Source organism: Lontra canadensis, unplaced genomic scaffold (genome assembly GCF_010015895.1).
Source record: "Lontra canadensis isolate GAN:19392208 unplaced genomic scaffold, GSC_riverotter_1.0 scaffold26, whole genome shotgun sequence".
Taxonomy (NCBI): domain Eukaryota; kingdom Metazoa; phylum Chordata; class Mammalia; order Carnivora; family Mustelidae; genus Lontra; species Lontra canadensis.
In genome coordinates this window covers 18726097-18738329 of record NW_022631020.1, presented here as the reverse complement: position 1 = coordinate 18738329, position 12233 = coordinate 18726097, and the positions used below count along the sequence as shown (strand labels likewise).

General features: G+C 38.4%; 1 pseudogene; it reads left to right on the top strand.

The window, feature by feature from the left end:
- The first annotated feature begins 10133 nt into the window (after positions 1-10133).
- LOC116871494 lies at positions 10134-11730 on the top strand (annotated as a pseudogene).
- Positions 11731-12233: the final 503 nt, after the last annotated feature.

Below are 12233 nucleotides of genomic sequence, written 5' to 3'. Positions count from 1 at the left end.
TGGAGAAATTACTGCATGTTTAATGTTAATGGGTATGAATCTATAGAAAGGCAAAATTTGATATAAAGAAGAGAGGAAATGATGTTGATTAAGAGAGAGTTGGTAGGTATGAATGCACACATGGGAGATTGGTCTCGGGAGGAAGATAATTCATCCACAGTGATAGGAGGCTGTGGGCCCAGATGCGATAGATGTGTAGATAGGGTAGGGAGCTTGTGTAAACTCTCTTCTGATTGCTTTTGCAGAACCCCAACATATAAAGTATTGAACAGGTTTCTCAGGCAGATTAAATTCTTGTGTGGCAGAAAATATTCCGTTGTATCCCCATGAATAATTTCTGTGATGTCTTATTCTTGATTTTAACTAGGCTGATTGTTAGTACAGTAAGGTGATTGTTCTAAAACTATATTTATAAATAGATCCATGGGATCAGTGTTAGGATAGAAGGAAGTATCCTTGTACTTTGAATAAAATTCAAACTCCTTACTGGAGACTACAGATCCCTACATAATCTGATCTTTGTCTACCTCTCTAAACTATTATTATTTCTTCTCTTGCTTTATTATTATTATTCTTCCAAGTATTATTCTTCCCTTGCTTATTCTGTTCCAGCGAAATTGTCCGTCTTTGTTTTTTCCCCGATGTTAAACTCATTTTAGTTTTGTGATCTTTGTACTTCCTGTTTCCCTCTTCTTGGAACACTTTTCCATTGGGTATGCATACAGCAGTCTCACTGACATCATTCAGGGCTCAGTGAATCTCCCTAGTCCCTTTATCTAAAGTTGTGATACCCTGACCAGCCACTAGTGCATTACTGTATTTTGCTTCTTTGTAGTATTTAGCACTAATCAAAATTCTACATTGAGTTAGTTGTTTGTCGTAGGTTATTATATGAACTGAAGCATATATACTTGTTTTAGAGAATGGCTTAAGAAATACCAAAGGAAGGACAGCAAATAACATGTCTGGACATTGTAATTCCCTTCATCTCCTTAGACATAGATCAGGTATGCTGATCTATTTTATAAAATATTTAACAAAAATGCTAGGCAAACTTAAGAGCCACAGTGTTCACTTGCAGCAGGATGTTCTATAGTAGGGGAAATGCAATCCAAGTCTGCTTTTATTCATGTAGTAATGCTTTGGCTTCTTCCTTTGGGCCTCTAATATGGAAACAATCAACTCAGAAGTCCTAGAACACTAAAATGTTCCAACTAAACAAGAAAGTATTAGATTGGAAAAGAAATCTGACTCTAATTTTCTAAAAATTTTCTGACTAGTTTATTCTTTTTTTAAAAAAATGTATTCTGCCATTTATTTTGGGTTTTTTAAATTAACATATACTGTATTATTGGCTTTAGGGGTATAGGTCTGTGAATCATCAGTCTTACACAATTCACAGCACTCACCATAGCCCCAGTGTCCATAACCCAGCCACCCTATCCCTTCCCTCACACTCCCCAGTAACCCTCAGTTTGTTCCATGGGATTAAGAGTCTCTTATGGTTTGTCTCCCTCCAAGGTCCCATCTTGTTTCATTTTTTTCCCTCCCTTCCTCCCGTAAATCCCCACCCTGCCTTTCAAATTCCTTATATCAGAGAGATCATATGATAATTGTCTTTCTCTGATTGACTTATTTCACTCAACATAATACCCTCTTGTTCTATCCATGTTGTTGCAAATGGCAAGATTTCATTCTTTTGATGGCTGCATAGTATTCCATTGTATATATGTATACCACATCTTCTTTATCCATTCATCTATTGATGGACATCTAGGGTCTTTCTATGGTTTGGCTAATAAGGTGGACATTGCTGCTATAAACATTCAAGTGCATGTACCCCTTCAGATCACTACCTTTGTATCTTTAGGTAAGTACCCAGTACTGTGATTGCTGGGTCATAGGGTAGCTCTATTTTCAACTTTTTGAGGAACTTCCATACTGTTTTCTAGAGTGGCTGCACCAGTTTGCATTCCCACCAACAGTGTAGGAGTGTTCCCCTTTCTCTGCATCATCACCAACATCTGTCATTTCCTGACTTATGAATTTTAGCCATTATGACTGGTGTGAAGTGATATCTCACTGTGGTTTTGATTTGTACTTCCCTGATGCTGAGTGATGTTGAGCACTTTTTCATGTGTTTATTGGCCATTTGGATGTCTTCTTTGTAGAAATGTCTGTTAGTGTCTTCTGCCCATTCTTGATTGGATTATTTGTTCTTTGGGTGTTGAATTTGATAAAGTTCTTTATATATTTTGGATTAGACTTTTATCTGATATGTCATTTGCAAGTGTCTTCTCCCATTTTGTCAGCTGTCTTTTGGTTTTGTTGATTGTTTCCTTTTCTGTGCAAAAGCTTTTGATCTTGATGAAGTCCCAATAGTTCATTTTTGCCCTTGCTTCCCTTGCCTTTGGCAATGTTTCTAGCAAGAAGTTGCTGCAGCTGAGGTCGAAGAGGTTGTTGCCTGTGTTCTCTTCAAGGATTTTGTGGGATTTCTGTCTCACATTGAGGTCTTTCACCTATTTTGAGTTTATTTTTGTGTGTGGTGTAAGGAAATGGTCCAGTTTCATTTTTCTGCATGTGGCTGTCCAATTTTCCAACACCATTTGTTGAAGAGACTGTCTTTTTTTTCAACTGGACATTCTTTCCTGCTTTGTCAAAGATTAGTTGACCATAGAGTTGAGGGTCCATTTCTGGGTTCTCTATGCTGTTTCATTGATCCATGTGTCTGTTTTTGTGCCAGTACTGTACTGCCTTGATGATTACGCTTTGTAATAGAACTTAAAGTCTGGAATTGTGATGCTGCCAACTTTGGTTTTCTTTTCCAACATTCCTCTGACTATTCGGGGTCTTTTTTGGTTCCATATAAATTTTAGGATTATTTGTTCCATTTCTTTGAAAAAAAAAATGATGGTATTTTGATAGGGATTGCATTAAATGTATAGATTGAATTAGGTAGTCTAGACATTTTCACAATATTTGCTCTTCTAATCCATGAGCATGAAATGTTTTTCTGTCTTCCTCAATTTCTTTCATGAGTACTCTATAGTTTTCTGAGTACAAATTCTTAGCCTCTTTGGTTGGTTTATTCCTAGGTATCTTATGGTTTTGGGTGCAATTGTAAATGGGATCGACTCCTTAATTTCTCTTTCTTCTGTCTTGCTATTGGTGTATAGAAATGAAACTGATTTCTGTGCATTGATTTTATATTCTGACACTTTACTGAATTCCTGTATAAGTTCTAGCAGTTTTGGAGTGGAGTCTTTTGGGTTTTCCACATAAAGTATCATATCATCTGCAAAGAGTAAGAGTTTGACTTTTTTGCCAATTCGCACGACTTTTAGTACTATGTTGAATAGTAGTGGTGATAGTAGACGCCCTGCCAATTTCCTGACCTTAGGAGAAAAGCTCTCAGTTTTTCCCCATTGAGAATGATATTTGTTGTGGGTTTTTCATAGATGGCTTTGATGACATTTGAGGTATGTACCTTTTTTCCCTACACTGTGAAGAGTTTTGATCAAGAAAGGATGTTGTACTTTGTCAAATGCTTTTTCAGCATCTATTGAGAGTATCATATGGTTCTTGTTCTTTCTTTTATTAATGTATTATATCACATTGATTGATTTGCAGATGTTGGACCAAACTTGCAGCCCAGGAATAAATTCCACTTGGTCGTGGTGAATAATCCTTTTAATGTACTGTTGGATCCTATTGGATAGTATTTTGGTGAGAATTTTTGCATCCATGTTCATCAAGGATATTGGTCTGTAATTCTCTTTTTTGATGGGGTCTTTGTCTGGTTTTGGGATCAAAGTAATGCTGGCCTCATAAAGTGAGGTTTGGAAGTGAGTTTGCAAGTTTTCCTTCCATTTCTATATTTTGGAACAATTTCAGGAGAATAGTTATTAATTCTTCTTTAAAAGTTTGGTAAAATTCCCCTGGGAAGCCATCTGCCCCTGGGCTCTTGTTTTTGGGAGATTTTTGATGACCGCCTTAATCTCTTTACTGGTTATGGGTCTGTTTAGGTTTTCTATTTCTTCCTGGTAAAGTTTTGGTAGTTGATATGTCTCTAGGAATGCATCCATTTCTTCCAGATTGTAAATTTGCTGGTATGTAGTTGCTCATAATATGTTCTTATAATTGTTTGTACTTCTTTGGTGTTGGTTGTGATCTCTCCTCTTGCATTCATGATTTTCCCAATTTGGGTCCTTTCTTTTTTCTTTTTGATAAGTCTGGCCAGGGCTTTATTGATCTTATTAATTCTTTCAAAGAACCAGCTCCTGGTATCATTGATTTGTTCTACTGGTTTGTTTTTTTTTTTTTTTTGGTTTCTAATTCATTGATTTCTGCTCTGATCTTTGTTATTTCTCTTTTCCTGCTAGATTTAGGATTTTTTTTTTTTTTTTTTTTTTTTTGCTGTTCTTTCTCCAGCTCCTTTAGGTGTAGGGTTAGGTTGTGTATTTGAGACTTTTCTTGTTTCTTGAGAAAGGTTTGTATTGCTATATACTTTCCTCTCAGGACTGCCTTTGCTGTGTCCCACAGATTTTGAACAGTTGTGTTTTCACTTTCATTTGTTTCCATGAATCTTTTTAGTTCTTCTTTAATTTCCTGGTTGACCCATTTGTTCTTTAGTAGGATGCTCTTTAGCCTCCATGTATTTGAGTTCTTTCCAACTTTCCTCTTGTGATTGAGTTCTAGTTTCAGAGCATTGTGGTCTGAAAATATGCAGGGAATGATCCCAATCTTTTCGTACCAGCTGAGACCTGATTTGTGACCCAAGATGTGATGTATTCTGGAGAATGTTCCACGTGCACTAGAGAAGATTGTGTACTCTGTTGCTTTGGGATGGAATGTTCTGCATATATCTGTGATGTCCATCTGGTCCAGTGTGTCACTTAGAGCCTTTATTTCCTTGTTGATCTTTTGTTTAGATGATCTGTCCATTTCAGTGAGGGGGGTGTTGAAGTCCCCTACTATTATTGTATTATTGTCAATGTGTTTCTTTGATATTATTATTAATTGGTTTATATAGTTGGCTGTTCCCATGTTAGGGGCATAGATATTTAAAATTTTTATATCTTCTTGTTGGACAGACCCTTTGAGTATGATATAGTGTCTGTCCTCATCTCTTATTATAATCTTTGTCTTAAAATCTAATTTATCTGATATAAGGATTGCCACTCCAGCTTTCTTTTGATGTCCATTAGCATGGTAAATTTTTTCCCATCCCCTCACTTTAAATCTGGAGGTGTCTTTGGGTCTAAAATGAGTTTCTTGTAGACAGCATATAAATGGGTCTTTTTTTTTTTTTTTAATCCATTCTGATACCTTGTGTCTTTTGATTGGGGCATTTAACTCATTTACATTCAGGGTAACTATTGAAAGATATGAATTTAGTGCCATTGTGTGGCCTGTAAGGTGACTGTTACTGTATATTGTCTCTGTTCCTTTCTGGACTGTTACTGTTAGGCTTCCTCTTTGCTTGGAGGACCCCTTTCAATATTTCCTGTAGGGCTGGTTTGGTGTTTGCAAATTCTTTTAGGTTTTGTTTGTTCTGGAAGATTTTGTCTCTCTTTCTATTTTCAATGATGGCCTAGTTGGATATAGTATTCTTGGTTGCATATTTTTTTCATTTAGTGCTTTGAATAGATCATACCAGTCCTTTCTGGCCTATCAGGTGTTTGTGGATGGGTCTGCTGCTAATCTAATGGTTCTACTGTTGTATGTTCTAGACCTCTTATCCCAAGTTGCTTTCAGGATTTTCTCTTTGTCATTGAGACTTGTAAGTTCTACTATTAGGTAATGGGGTGTTGACCTATTTTTATTGATTTTTTTTAAAGATTTTATTTATTTATTTGACAGACAGAGATCACAAGCAGGCAGAGAGGCAGGCAGAGAGGAGGAAGCAGGCTCCCTGCTGAGCAGAGAGCCCAATGTGGGGCTCGATCCCAGGACTCTGGGATCATGACCTGAGCTGAAGGCAGGGGCTTTAACCCTCTGAGCCACCCAGGCGTCCCTTTTTATTGATTTTTGAGGGGGGTTCTCTGTGCCTCCTGGATTTTGATCCTTGTTCCCTTCACCAAATTAGAGAAATTCTCTGCTATAATTTGCTCCAGTATACCTTTTTTCCCCTCTCTCTCTTTCTTCTTCTTCTGGGTTCCCTATTATTCTAATATCTTTTTGTCTTATAGTATCACTTATCTCTCGAATTCTCCCCCATGGTCCAGTAGTTGTTTATTTCTTTTTTTTTCCAGCTTCTTTGTTCTCCATTATTTGGTCTTCTATATCACTAATACTCCCTTCTGCCTTATTTATTCTAGCACTAAGATCCTCCATTTTTGATTGCACCTATATATATGTATATATCTATATATATAGATATATACATATATCTATATACACACACATACTAGGCTTGTGAATAGAACAAAGCCACATATTTGATTTTGGGTGTATTTTGGTCTGTTAGAAGAAACTACCTCTCAAAATTTTAAAGAAAGAAAAACTTATATATATATATATATAAATAACGGTAAGCATGATGAAGGGATGGAATAGGACTATAAAGATGAAAATTTAAAAAGATTCTAAAAAAGGAATAGATAAGATAAGATGTTGTTTGAAAAAAAGAATTTTAAAAAAAGAGGAAAGAATGTGATCAGGCTGGAGATTAGAACAAAGCCATGCACTAGATTTAGGGTATATTTTGATCTGTTAGAAGAAACTGTATGCCAAAATTTTAATGAAAGAAAAACCCCTGTGTATAAAAAAATAAGGTTAAATACAATGAAGGGATAGAGTATGACTATAATAATGAAAATAAAGATTTTTTAAATAGGTATTGATAAAATAAAATAGTTAAAAAAGTTAAAACAGTAAAGATGAAAAATTAAAAAAATAGAATAAGAAAAAAATAAAATTAAAAAAATTTAACTTTGAAAGACTGAAGAATCATGGGAACAAGGCCATGAATTCTATGTGCTGTATTCACATAGCTCTGGAGTTTTGTAGTTCTCAGTGATTGGTGAATTTGATCTTGGCTGGATATTCTTGCTAATCTTCTGGGGGAGGGGCCTGTTGCAGCGATTCTCAAATGTCTTTGCCCAAGGTGGAATTGCACCACCTTTGCCAGGGCTGGCGAAGTAATGTGCCCAGTTTTGCTCTTGGTAGATTTTGTTCCCTGAATGCTTTCCATACAGCTTTGGAGGATGAGAATGGAAATGATGGCCTTCCAATCTCAGGCTCCATAGGAGCCAAGATCTTGGGACGCCACTCCTCAATATGCCCCCAATGAAAAGCAGTCAATCACTCCTGTCTCCCTGATCTCTGGCCCCACTCTGTGCTTGCCCAGCCTGTGACTGAGCGTTTCTATCTCTGGTGCATTGACCCATTTGGAGTCTCCAGACTCAGCAGATTCCTGCAGTGCTCTCTTGCGCTACTCCTCCTGGAGGAGGTAGGAGGTGGTCTCCCAAGATCTGCCATTTGTGGGGTCCCTGCTTGAAGAGCAGTGGCCTGACTGTGCCTCGGATCATGGTTTAGGGTAACCTCGAGCTGAGAGTCCACTCCTAAGCTCCGTGTATGCAGCCAGCTTCCCTGCTCTGATACCTGGCAGCTCTGCCACACTCAGATACCCCTGGTCTTTTTGTGACCTCGCGGGTTCTGAGACCACACTTTCCCTATGAGGGCTCTACCCCCCACTTAGCCTCTGGAACAACATCCCTCAGTGGAGCAGACTTCTGAAAGTTCTGATTTTGTGCTCCACTGCTCTATCACTTTCCAGGAGCCAGCCCCTCCCCCCAGGTCTAGCTTCCTGTATATCGCCTTGGATTCACTTTTTCGCCTGTCCTCCTTTCAGAAAGTGGTTGCTTTTCTGTTCCTAGAATTGCTGCTGTCCTTCTCTTTGACATCCTGTTGAGTTCGTAGGTGTTCAGAATAGTTTGATAACTATCTAGCTGAACCCCTGGGACCTGGTGATATTTAGGTCTCCTGCTCCTCTGCCATCTTGTTCCCTTCCCTGACTAGTTTATTCTTATTAAACTTTCCTCTAACATCTTATTGTTAAAAATTTCAACTCAACAAAAAGATCAGAAGAGTAGTAAAATGAATATCCATACACCCTCCTCCCAGATTAACTAATTGTTCACATTGTGCCACATATGTTTTATCCCCTTTTATAATGAATAATAATTACTTTTTGAGGCATTTAGAGCAGATAACTAATAAAAATTTCATGCTCATTTTATTGCCTTCAGTAGCAACTAGATTTATAAACTCTGTGAGGGTAGGAACCAGGCCTGTTTTGCACATTGCTGCATCCCTGGCATCTAACATAATGTTTGCCATGTAGTAGGAGATCAATAAATATTCATCAATGGTCTTTTTGTGAATGGTGAATGAAAAGAAAGAAATTAAGTCAGTCTGATCTTAAAGCAAAATATCCAAAAGTGTACTTAAGTTTTAAGGGAAATATGTCTAAACTCTCCTCTTACCTCTCTAGGCACTTATTATAAAGTCTTTCATCACATATGTGCTTATTAAGTATTCCTTAAAGAAAATTTGATTAGAGTATCCAAAATAGTCCTGACTATGATCAAACTTTGGAAAATAAGCTTCAATGTTAAAAACTTAGTGAGTGGGTTTATTCAGACTGGGACAATTCATGAATGGATCGGGTGTATTAGCTGGTCCATGTTGCAAGTTTAAGTCCTAGAGCTGGAATTCAGGGAAGAGGACAAACAATGAACAGAGAACAGGAGAAAAAAAAAAAAGCAAAATTAATGAAAACTACTACACAGGAATCCTTAGACATATAGAATACGTTCTTGAGAGTGAAGACTAACTTTTGAGATTGGGGGATTTATAGATGTTATTTTCTTCTGTAGATCTTCCCTTTTGTGGAGGAATCCACTACAAAGTAGAATTTCTAGTCTTTTATATGTTTCTTACTAAAATGACCACATCTAAACATATGAAATAGATAAAAAGAATGTCAACAGAATATTTCCTCTTTGCCTACATAATAAAATTCAAATATCTTAGTATATAATTCAAGATCCTCTGCAAAAATAACTCCCATCTGTCTTGAGACCTTCATTTTACCTGTTTTATGCCTAGCTTGGGTTAGTCCAAGAGTGGTGGTCCAGAGCTTTCCTAACCATGTTCTGTGGGACTCTAGTGCCCTTAATAGAAAGCATCTAGTATCTCTAATAAGAACATCTGGTGTTAAAAATTTTGCATGGTGAAAAAGTTTGGGAAGTGTTTCATAGTAGATCCAAGGCCTACCTACTGTAGGTTCAATGATAAATGAACCTCATTAGCTCAATCAGAACTACATTAGTCCAGTTAGAGGATCTGAAAAATTCTGCAGTAAGAAACCAGTTTAATGTATGGTTTACCAAACTTACTTGAACAAGAATTTTTTTTTGGCTGGCAGAATATTTATTAACATCATGAAAGATACTTATTTTCTCCAGAATGCAGTTTGCAGAATGCTGCTTAACCACCATAATATTTGGAATTCCTTGAATTTTGCTCATGGCATTCTGATTGGAATAATTTATGTTAAAAAAGCCCCCATCCTTAAAAAGATATTCCAAGGGATTAACAGGAAGGAGGCCACAAAAGATAGGGAGTAGTTGTGGAACTAATTCTGTGATTTAGACCCATGTTTAAATGTTCTCCAAGGTCTGTAATCAGCTGTCTATTATAAAGTTGGAAATATAGTCTTTAAGTACAGTTCTGCATTCTCTCCCTATTTTGATTAATTGCAACCTCAGAATTTGGTGTCATTTACATTTTAGTCTTTGGGATAAAGATTTTTAGAATCAAGGAATTTGTACAGTCATCCTATGTGTGGAATGATGGAATGATAGTTGAAGCAAATTGTTTCCATGAAGTTAATAGCATTTGGTAAGTTCAAAAGTGTCACCTGTTGAGTTTCACAGGATTTATTCAAATGAGTGTCAGTTATTGAAAGAATGACATAAATGTTTGGGGATGAGTCATGCAGGCTTGCAGCTAGCCCCAAAGCGTTTGTATATGAGGCAGAGCACTATTAATATATACCTCACCGTGCTTACCATCTGGCGTCTCCAGGAGCAGTGGATGGTCAGTTGGTGCCATCAACTGAGGCCAGCTGGGATTCTCTTATTGGAGAGGGAGGCTGGATGAAGATTCTCCTGCTGCTGGTGGGGCTGCTGCTGCCCTGGGAGAGTGGATGGGTTTTGGGAGACAAGGCGGTCTCAGACACAGAACTCCAGGAAATGTCCACCCAGGGGAGTAAGTACATTAATAAGGAAATTAAAAATGGTCTCAAGGGGGTAAAACAGATAAAGCGCTAATAGAACAAATAAATGAAAGTGCGCCAGTCACTACTCAGGAACTCAGAAGAGGCCAAGAAGAAAGAAGATGCCCTACATGATACCAAGGATTCTGAAATGAAGCTGTAGGCATCCCAGGGGTTGTGTGATGACACCATGGTGTCACGCCCTCTGGGAGAAGTGTAAGCCCTGCCTGACACAGACCTTCATGAAGTTCTACACACATGTCTGTAGAACCATCTCCCACCTGGCTGGCTGTCAGCTCATGTTGTTCCTGAACTGGTTCTCCCATCTAATTTTGGATTAATGGTGGCCTCATGGACTCCCTGCTGGAGAAAACTTGCAGCAGACCCATGCCCTGGACTCATGCAGGACAGCTTCAACCGGACATCTAGCATCATAGACAAGATTTTCCAGGACAGACTTTTCACCTGTGCACCACAGGATACTTCTGCTACTCACCCTTCAGCTCATTCTAGGAGAGGCCTCTCTTCTTCAATCCCAAGTCCTGCATTTTCCGGAGTAGAATATATTTCCCTGCATATTAATTCTTGAACTTCCACTACATGTTTCAGCCCCTCTTTGACATGACATACTAGGCTCAACAGGCCCTGGATGTCACCTTCATAGAATTCCCTACCACTTCCCAGTGGAATTCACAGAAGACAACCAAGACCATGCCATGTTCAAGGAGATCCATCACAACTCCACAGCTTGACTGAGGATGAAATACCAGTGTGACAAATGCCAGGAGATCTTGTCAGTGGACTGTTCGGCTGACAACCCTTCTCAAGTCCAGCTATGACAGGAGCTTCACAGTTCCCCCCAGCTTGTGGAGAATTTCACCAAACTGTACCCTGAGCTTCTGCAGTCCTCCCAGGAAAAGGTCAACACATCCTTTCTGCTGAAGCAGCTGAATGAGCAATTTATCTGGGTGTCCCAGCTGGCTACTCTCACTCAAAGTTAAGAGCCGTTCTATCTCCAGGTCACTATGATGAGTTCCCAGACTTCTGACTCTAATGTTCCCTCTGGCCTCACTCACTAAGGTGATTTCAGAGCTCTTTGACTCTGACTTCATCACTGCGATGGTCCCAGAAGTCTCCAGGTATAATTGTAAGTTTATGGAGACTGTGGCAGAGAAAGCTCTTCAGGAATACTGCCAAAGAACTGGGAGAATGAGATGTAAATATTACCTCTTCAAATATGAGGGTGTCTGAATTCAGTTGTCCCCAAGATGAGCCATAGGCCCTAGAGAGAGCTCTGCATGTCACCAATTGACCAGGCCTTGCCTTGAGGCCCTCCTGTCCCCTCACCAGCCTTTTCTCTCTCTGGACTCTTCACTGCAATGCCTGCCTTCACTAATCATGGGAAGAAATCCCCCTAACTCAATAAAACCACCAGTGTGAAAAAGAAAAAAAAAAGAATGACATACATTTAAATATATAAAATAAAATGAGAATCTTTCTTGGTGAACAGAAATGACATTTATTGACATACGCTTGTGTGCTTATTTAGACAAATAGAGAATGGATGAACTATTTGATTTGATACTCCTTACTTTGTCAGTTTCTCTGAGGTGCTCATAAATTGTGTCATTTATTCACTAATTTTTTCAACTTAGTGCTAAGAGGTAATTTTCATGGGTTTTTCCATGTTTCTGCACATCTTGTGAGCAGAGTTAGCGATAACCTTTTGTTCGGGATGATCTTTTCAAAGATGTCTGGGACTGAACAGAAGATAGACATAATATCTCCCTCTGGAGCAGAGGGCCAGTCTGTTTGCTGTCCAGTAGGATTATTTTCATTATTGTCCTCTTGAGCAGCTTTGGACAGGTTTTCTTGCAGTCCAATCTCTTATAAGATAAAGTTGCACTTTCTCAAGCTCAGGGTATCTCAGCTATGATGCAAACCCATT